Source organism: Magnolia sinica, chromosome 2 (assembly GCF_029962835.1).
Source record: "Magnolia sinica isolate HGM2019 chromosome 2, MsV1, whole genome shotgun sequence".
NCBI classification, from domain to species: domain Eukaryota; kingdom Viridiplantae; phylum Streptophyta; class Magnoliopsida; order Magnoliales; family Magnoliaceae; genus Magnolia; species Magnolia sinica.
This window is the reverse complement of record NC_080574.1, coordinates 6,099,272-6,109,594: the sequence shown is the minus strand read 5'-3', so window position 1 is coordinate 6,109,594 and position 10,323 is coordinate 6,099,272.

Sequence of the window (10,323 nt, the reverse complement as noted above, 5' to 3'; positions counted from 1 at the left end):
TTCAGATGGTAGGGTTCATCTTATGAGTTACACATTTGCCTTTTCTACAAAAAGACCTTTCAGTACATATAAAGTGAGATGAGAATGTAATTCTTACACACGGTCATGAATATATAGTTACAAAAAATATCTCTTGTTGCATAACTGAATCCAGCGTGTGATTGTAGAATCAAATTACAGCTAAAATTACTAGTTATTTGATTAGCACTACAAATTACACTATGCAATGTAAACAGCAAAATGATAGTGAAGAATTACACTTAGAAATGTAATATACTTGGCAGGAAAACTAAACAGTTATACTAAAAGATGTATATTGACTAGTAATATAAAAGATAATGCATGTTTGGTTTGAATTGATCGGCATAAGATGAGTTTTTCTTACTTAACTCTTTTGTTATTTATAGCCTTAATTAAGCTATTTTAATTTTTCTCACATTCCGACAATTATCATAACCGTTCAACATTACTTTCTTTGTTTCTTTTTCCACTATTTGTCCTTTGCTTCCCCGCTAGTGTTCTTTTATCAATCAATGAAACAATAATATAGTGTTGTTTGATATGTTTCACCTGTATTATCAAAAAATCTTCTATAAATTTTCAAATACATAGTACAAAGAATTGTATAAATTACATAAATCACATGTAACCTATTTTGATCGGTTCCTACGTGGAATGATGGTAATGAAGATGTACAATACTAACCCCACAATTGATAGTCTGTAAATAGACGGCTAAGAAAAGAGTAAATCAATCGCCATTAGGGTAGGAGCCCACAATGGCTCGGCTAGGCAAGATGCGGGGCCAACTTGTCCCACGTGAAAATGATGGAGAATGACGTACATACATACGGTTGAATGGTCGATTGTGCGGTTCCTATGCACTCATTTCATAAAGAGGAGAGATGATCATGTACCGCGGCTGTATGGGAAGTCAGGATACATTCATATTTTTTTCGTGCCAACATGTTACACATGTAGAATATCCCATACGTGCACAGGCAGGCCATAACTTCAAAATCAATGGACGATCAAAGGTATAACTCGTGTACAGGTGTGACCTGCACCCAATGAATTGATGAGTCTGCTTTTCATATCAGTTGATCATCATGGACTGGCCCACCTTTTGCACGGATTGGATATTCCACGTATGACAAATGAGAAATGTTAGCGGGAAAAAAATGGCTGCATCATAACTTCTGAAACAACTGCTAAATGCCATTATTTCTCGGAAGAAAATACATGATTCCAACAAAAGCTACCATGCTGGGTTGAATGGCCTAAATAATCTAAAACGAATCTAGAAGATTTATTTGGTGGGCCTCATTCCACATGCTTTGGAGCCTGTTGCACGGCGTCAGGATGAAATGACGGACACGGTTTGATCATAGCCGTAGGATCTAGAACGTGTCCACTCGTGGAAACTATGGCCATTTCGTCTCGCGACAGACCTTGAGTGACCCCGAGCACATAAAGAGGGTGGACCTTCCCCCCACGTGACACATGCTTTATCTGTGCCAGTTCTCAATGAATAAAGGGTAGAGGACCTGGGGGTAGGTTACCAACGGAAACGGATTGGCTACTCTCCTTGGTGGTCCGTGCTCTGTGGGCCCCACCATGATGTATGTGTTTCATCCATTTTTACCGGTCATTTTATGTCTTGGTACAAAAAATAAGAGGGATATAAATCTCAGGTGGACCACACCACATGAAAACAATAGTGATTGGATATACACCATTAAAATCCTCCTAAGGCCCACTGTACTGTTTATTTGACATCCAATCTGTTGATTAGGTCATAAAGACACAGATGAAGGGAAAAAACAAGAATCAACTTGATCCAAAACTTTTATGGCCCACAAAAATTTTTAATAGTTGACATTCATTGAACACTGCTTCCTGTAATGTGGTGGACATGAGATTGTTATATTCCTTATTGTTTGTCCCATATCATAAAATTATCTAGAAAAATAGATGGACAGAATGGATGAAACATATACATCATTGTGGGGCCCACGGAGCACCGATCACCAGCCATTGGCCGGTAGCCAATCCGTTTCCGTTACTCTACAGCTATTATGAATAATAACTCGGTGAAACTAGCTGCGTGAGGGCCCACATGGTGTGCATATGGCATCCGAACCATCCAGCAGAGTCTCTCTGTCATGAAAATGGGACGCTCCAAAAATCAGGGTCTCTATGATCATTCAATGCCCATGCCATCCACATCTCATGTGTGCGCCATCCATCTCGATGTCCGGTCATCAACGCACAGGTAATGACCATGAGATCTCAACCACCCAATAATCAAAAACCCTAATTCGATGATTAGTTATATGATTAAAGTAGAGTTTTGTTGTCCAAATCAATCTACTAATATGTCGAAGTGGACACACAAAAACGATGTGGATGGAGGTACCATTTCACCACCCACCAGTCGCAACCACTCCCCACTTTACAACTAAGCCAACTTTGTTTGTAATCCTGTGGCCAACGTCACCCCTCGTTTTCTACGGTTACAATTGGTTTTGAAGTTGGGCCCCACAGCAACCACTTTCTTTATACCCATTCTCTGTGGTATCATTTTTCCATCATATTGACAAAATGATGAAAGCTACTTTGATTGATTGTGGCCGTTCGATGACAAAATTTCATAAATTGTTTTGGTGCTCTCATGATTTGAACCGCCCATCTTTTTTGGTTCCATCGTAAATAAGCTATGATCTTACAATCACGCTTCAGTGAAGATCCTAACCGTCGATTTATGAAGTTGAATGTGGGCCGTTGAGAATCTTCTTTTCAATGTCATAAATTCATCTCCACATAGTTATGGTCAGAATCATCCATTCAGTTTAGTAAATCATATTTTTCTAACGATGGGCCCAATGGAAGAGAATATGAGAATAAGAGCGGTTCGATCATCAGGCCATCTTGGCATGTGGGCCCACTGAGGTGAAGAAGGCTGGATTCAGAGACCCGACAGAAGCATAACGAATTCGTTTTTTCAATCAGGTTTGCTAATTTCGCACGCATGTGGGAGCCGTGTACATCCAAATGTGCGTAACTTCAGAACGAGTATGGGTCCGAGTTTCCATCAGGCGGGACGGACGCGGATTGCGTCCTACCCCCGCCCATACGGTAATCCGTCCGGGCAGGGCTCTGTGGGGCCCACGTTGATGTAAGTATTTTATCCACGCTGTTAATCGCTTTTATCAGAACATTTTGAGGGATTATCCTAAAGTTGAAGCAGGTATACAGCTCCGGTGGACCACACCAAAGGAAGCTGCAGTGATAATGACGCCCACCGTTGAAACTTTCTAAGGTCCACCGTGATATTTTTTTACCATCCAATCTATGCATAATGTCATGTAGACGTGAATGAAGTGAACACAAATATCAGCTTGATCCGAAATTTCTCCCGCTCCCAAGAAGTTTTTAATGGTGGAAATTCAATCCCCATTTTGTGGTCCACTTAAAACCTGTACCTACCTCATTTTTTATCTCAAATCTTAAAATGATCTGTTAAAAATTATTAACGGCGTGGATAAAACACTTACATCATGGTGGGCACCACGGATCTCCGCCCGGACGGATTAGGGTAGGGCGCAATCCGCGTCCCAGGCGGGACCCAGTGCCGTCTCTCTTGAGCGGAAGTCGATTGGCTGGTGACTGGTTGTACTACACACCACCGATCTAGCTGACGTGGGTACGTGTCGAGCGAAGACGAGCGCTGCCGATCCAGTTGTACGAACGGTTCAAAGGAGATCAAAGTTATATGGCCCCCAAATGATGTGTTTATTATATCTACGCCGTTAATACATTTTTCAAGATCATTTTAGATCATGAACCAAAAAATGATTCATATCCAAATCTTAAGTGGACCACACCACAAATAGCAGTGGGGACAATGATTCTCACCGTTAAAACATTTATAAGGCCCGCCATAAAGTTTATTTTCCATCCAATCTGTTCATAAGGTCACCTATACCTAAATGAAGAGGAAAAACAAATATCGTATTGATCCAAAACTTTCATTACCTCTGAAAGGGTTTCAATGGTAGATGTTCATTCTCGAATTGCTTTTTTCAACGTGGTCCACTTGATCCTTGGATATGTCTTATTTTTTTTTTTGGCTCAAGTCTTAAGACGAGCCCGCCAAATGAAAGGACAGTTGGGATATAACACATACTCGTGATGGGACCACATAACTTGGTGACGTCAACGCACCAACCAAATCGGTGGTGTGTAGTACACCAGCCAATCCGCTTCTCTCTAGATCGTACTTGCCCTATGGTTCTATGGTACCAACAAGGTTGGTTAGATGGGTAGGTTGAGGAAGTGAAGGAAAGCTGTTTGTCAAAGGGGAGTAACGTCAACAAAGCAGCTAAACGAGATAGCACACGTCAGAACAGTGAAAAAAAAGAAAAGAAGAAGTCACCTTTAATAACCAGACCGCAAGTCCAGCTGCGAGAAGTATCGACCACCACCCAAGTAGGTATTTGCGTAACATTATCTTTAAGGTGGACCACACAGGGTACTTACGTTCAAATAATGAAGTTGGACGGCTCAGATCAACAAGAGCTTACAGTAGGTCCCACGCAATGGTAGTCATATATATAGTATGTGGACCTTGATGTACCAAATTCTCCTCCTATAATAATATAGGATAGACTCAAAAAACAGTTGTATAAATATGTATTGGTCCCCAAAGCTTCTCATATATTTCCGAGAAAATCATCCAGTTCTAATCGACGTTAATGTCAGTGCAATAATTTTCTGGCCTGAAAGTCAGGTCCTTTTAAAACCCAACAGACAAATGAAGGGCTCTTTTAACCGCCATTTTATAACTTCGTAGATTGTGGGCCATTCGATCAATAAAACTGTCTGATTTTTTTAGGAGAAAGATCTTTGTATTATTTCCAACCAGATGGAAATCTTCAACTTCCACACGTACTCGACATTAGCACGCTTGCGTAGATGTGGATGGGATGGGGTCCTTGCGCGCGTGGATTTAGCAAACCACTTTCTTAATAGCGTTTCCCCTCCCTTTTAAATTTAATGGAACCGCGCAGGGGAGCATGCAATGAAAATAGGGCTGCTCTACTACTCATTGAGTGGGTGACACGTGTCGATTGAGCGTGGAACATTGGTAAAATCTTATGGACTGGTTGTTTAGTTCTTTTCACGCATGCCGGGCCACACCATAGCTGCCCATCCCCTTTTGTCAGCGTCATATATACAGTGGGGCCTACCCAATTCAAATCTCGAATATTCCACACGTTTGACAGACTGGAACACGTGGGTGCATAACCAAAACTTAGGAACGTGAAAATCATACTAGGCTTGGCTCACCAAAGGCGGGCCTGGGCCGTAGAAGAGACCTGTTGGAGAAAGCTCAGGCTCTAGAATCAAAGCCTATTGATAATGGTTTAGGCCACTTTATAGCAGACATATTTTACAAAGGGCCCAGATCTGAGCACAAATGCAGGACCACTAATGGCTGTAATGGAGGGGTTGGATGTCCGTCCGATTGCATGGTTCCCAACTCTAACACGTGTGAGTCGTATCATTTCATTGTCGTACTACCACGCCTTCGGTGGATCGCCATGATTGCGTGGTACCCGGACGGAAGCAGATTGGGCGGTGAAGCCACCACCACCGATATCGTGACCGGATTATGTGGGGCTCACGTGATGTATGTCTTTTATCCACACTGTTCATTCTCTTTGCCAGATCATTTTAAGGCATGAGCTCAAAATTTAAGCGTATCCAACCCCACCACAGGAAACGGTGGGGTTTGAACGCTTACCCGTGAAAGCTACTACTTTCACTGTTTCCTGTGGTGGATGTGCTTCAATTTTGGTCTCATGCTCTAAAATCAGTGGGGGAAACGGATGGACGGTTTGGATAAAATACACACATCACGGTGGGAATACCAGAGTCCGGTCACCAGGTATATCGGTGGCCTCGGGGTCACCACCCAATCCGCTACACATGGGGAGGGGAGGCCGCGCTATCATGCCGATTCACAAACTGCCAAAATAGACCTCCATGAGAAAAATAGGAACTAATTCACCATAAGTTGGTGCTTTCAAAATGTACCGCGTCGGTACTATTACTTGTATCACAGGTGTGGTATAGGACTCCTCATTCGCTGGACCCTACGGTGGATGGGCCATACCCAATAATCCCGCCGTTGGATGATCCTATCCACACATTGGGATGACAAGTTGGGCCGTACAATGTCATCTCACCTCAAATGTAGACCCAAGCTCATGTCCCGGACCTCCAGAATCAGTCCAAAGGGGATCGGATACACAAGTAGCACCGGGCGTGGCCCACTTTCTTCATAACAGACACGTGCAGATAGGATACAGCCGCTGATTGGAAGAAAAGATTCTCAGCGATGCTGATTGCTACACTTAGTCAGGTGACCCGACCTAGAATATGCAATTAAGCGGCATTTTGGTCAATATGAACTACATCCTTCTTAGGTGGGCAGGGACGCTTGATGCGCAAGCACTCGGAATCATAGACGTGGGATATATTAAATCAGATTAAATTGATTAATCAAGGAATCCATTGTTGCTAGTCACGGTTCCAAATTTAGATTGGATAAACAATCTTATACCCTTACTTGTGGACAACTTGTTTACATGAATATAACCATTGGATGTATTTTTTGTTTGTTTGTTTGTTGACCGTCCATAAATGTCATCCACTCATATGTGGCTAAGATAATGTGACTCTCCAGATTTTGTAATCTAAGTTTAATATTTATTTTTTAAAATAATGAACCTTAACTGTCAAAAACAGCGAACATTTCATCATACTTATATTTATTTATTTATTAAGAATGAACATCAGCATAAATGATATTTGAATATAAATCTTAAATGTATAAATGGTTACATAAATGACTCCTATAAACCAATGATTCATATATATGAATTTAAAAAAATATATAAAAGCAAATATGATAGAATTTAAAAAGTGATAATCTCAGTCGAAAGATCAACCAACTCATTGTGCTTGAAGTGAGAGCAATATATACATCATCAACATATCCTACATAAATTGAATATATTTTAATAATGTCAATGGTTATTCCAGTTAAATATAACTCACAATTATATTCTAATAAATTACATTTCACAAATCACAAATATAAGAATACAATTCAATGTATAACATAAAAAGATACATTCCATTCTTCCCTAATATAACTCACATTCCATTCTTCCCTAATATAACTCAAATTACTATAATATTTTAATCATTTGAAAACAATTTCAATCCAGTTATGATCCCCACATCTAGACTATTGAGGCATGAGTATTGGCCATTGACTAGGTATACATTAGTATAAATGTCGTTGTAAGTTGCATTGAGCTCTTTAGCCTAACCAAATTTTGGATTCACTCTAAACCAATTATTAATTTATTGGTAAGTCCCACCTGACCATCACCTGAAACCAATCAGATGAGTAGACCGCCATATACACTGAAAGTCGGTGTGACTTACATGGATTGTTTTTAACCATTTAATTAGTGTTAGGGGGGATAGCTTAGAGTTTGCAATCCACGTCATAGGGGAGAATCTGATACTTAACAAATAATCAGAAAATCATTGATACTCCGTGAGAGCTGTGGGATGGGTGATAGACAAGTATTGAGAAATTGCATTTGTGGCATAAAAGTAACCCAATTTATGGTTCCCAATTTAGATGTACCATGAACAATAAAATAAAATAAAACAAAACTCATTTCATCGTCTAACTATTAAATTGGTGGACATTTATTGGATGGTTAGAAATATATCCAATAGTGCTAGTAACAAACAAGTGGCCATGAATTAGCATCCTTACTCTTGATCCGGTGGTAGACTCTCAGGAGTTTCAACAACCGGTTAGTGGTTTAAGTATCCAGTGAAATCCCACTTTGGCTTGAGTGAGTTGGGGTGGGTGTGCGTGTTTAAATAAAATAATAATAAAAATATAAAAATATAAAATAAAAAGTGGCCAAGATTTAGAAGTTAGAACTGTTCAAAAATCTGATAATGACATTGTGACTTAGCCATGGTGGGTTTGACAATTTAATCTGTTTAAGTTAAGTTAATGTATGCCACGTGCACATCTTTTAAGTGCCAGAGTGTGAAGATTTATAGGCGCATGAGCATAGTATGACTCCCCTAAAACAATGTGAATTTGATATTTACATCCACTTCGGTTGATAGATGCGTCCTTTTCTTTCTACATCTTGTGACACGACAAAGAAGTTATATTATTGGACCGCTAAACCACCACTGCTGAGTCACGTAAGAGTTTGATAAAACGCAGCCGTATGCGCTGCAGCTGGGATACAGATGAGATCCCTACGCTACACGTGGTATAACTTGAATCTGGACCACCCACATAGTGGGACCCACTTAAATTAGTCATATACTTAAAATCAGACTGATTAGACCATCCTAACCTCCTATTAGTGGCCATTTTTTTTATTTTGGTAAATTTGGACCATTTGCTCCAAATAAATGCCCACATCCCTTTCGTTAAACTCATACTTTAGTGTAATTTTCAGGTTATAATCCATCTACAATGTGTCCCACTATGTGGGTGGTTCAGATTTCAGGTACGTGCCAGGTGAGCTCACATGTATCCTAGCTGCAACAGATACCGTCGTGCTCTACTGCCGTTGTGCAAATATTGGAATTCAATTCAACAGTTGCAGCCAACTGCAACCGGAAGGCATATACGCAATGGCAAATTAGGAATTTATTCAAATCGATGGAAACGAAGGAAGACATCAGCCTTCTCAGCATAAAAACTGTCGTCACTGATGATATGGGCATGTGAAAAGAATCGTCGACCGTCCAAGATATTTTAAGATTGGAGCATCTTGATAGACCATGACCATGCATAATCATGTATTCCTCTGTAGCTTTAGCATCTGGATTAGAAGAATTGTCTTAGACCCATGCGCATCTTTTCACAGTACTGTACACGGGTTTTCAATTCTGATAAGTGGGTCCTGTGTGGTTCAGTAAATCTACACCATTGATTGTTTAGACTGACATGAATGAAACCATGGAAGATCTCAGCAACCAATCTTGGAATTTAATTTCTTCAGTTGAATGTGGACCGTTGTTGCATATCGTCTTAGTCTTCTATCTGTAGACCACAGAATGAAAGTTTAATACTTTTCTTTCTGGAGATTTTTATCCACAGGGACACAAAAGATTAGTGGTTTGGATTACTGGACCATGGCCATATATATCTGTCATGATTCAAACCACCTGCATCTGGTGTAAAAAGACATAAATAGCATATCAAATGATTCATCTCTAGGTTAATAAAGAAATGCACTTGCTAGGTGGGCCATCTCCAGATCTTCTGCATGAGTAATCGTGACGGTTTCTACACAAGTGGGAATGTTGGCCGGTAAGATGTACGTTATCACATGTTGCGGTGCCGTGCTTTTTCAATTTATTTATGAGTGTTTGAATTTTGAGCCGTAAACAGAATTGATTGATTCATGGAAAGGTCTCCGGCTACTTAGGCGAGCTGGTAGAGACACGTTCCCACGTGGGATTTATCTCCCCTTCCAGCCACACGCACCATGCCTTCACTCACCGCCATGAAGGTTAGTACTTCCAAGGCTACAACAAATGTTGCTGCAGGCTATGCAGCGAACTCGCATGACCCAAGTGAAGCACCTCAGCTAACCAAAGGGATAGACACGTGTGTATTTCATGAGTCATAACTGAACATGTGTGGGTCCCATCATTTCTGCCGCTGGGGCCTTGCATCCAAACCCAATGCAACCACGAAAAACAACGAAGTAAAAAACATCATGAAGAAGCTCATTGGGACAAGCATGAATTTATAGACTGATAGCAAGTGACATGATTGTTTTTATCGACGGCACTGATAAGGGCGTTAGAACAAGAAGATGGGATATCAGTTAGGATGGTGCATTCTTTAGAAAACTGACCCAACCCACATCAAACCTAGGCGGTTCGTGTTAAGGTCAATTATTCAATATCTCCGTTTGGGCTCCAGTTGGGTAGCTCAGGTTGCCTCTCAAGTCGATCTTGGGGCCTCAAGCTGACATCTCTTATATCAGTTGGGCTTGGGTTGACTCTCATCCCAACTAGACCTGATCCTTTCTGACGCTATAAACGCCCAACATAACATTTTTCACTAAAGAAATATAATTGTCCACTTGTATGTGATGGCCTTGTTTTCAAAATTACCTGATTTTGGGTCCGCTTCAGCTACAGATAGGCTGCACTAATGGGACACAAACGGGCCCATTTCATTCTG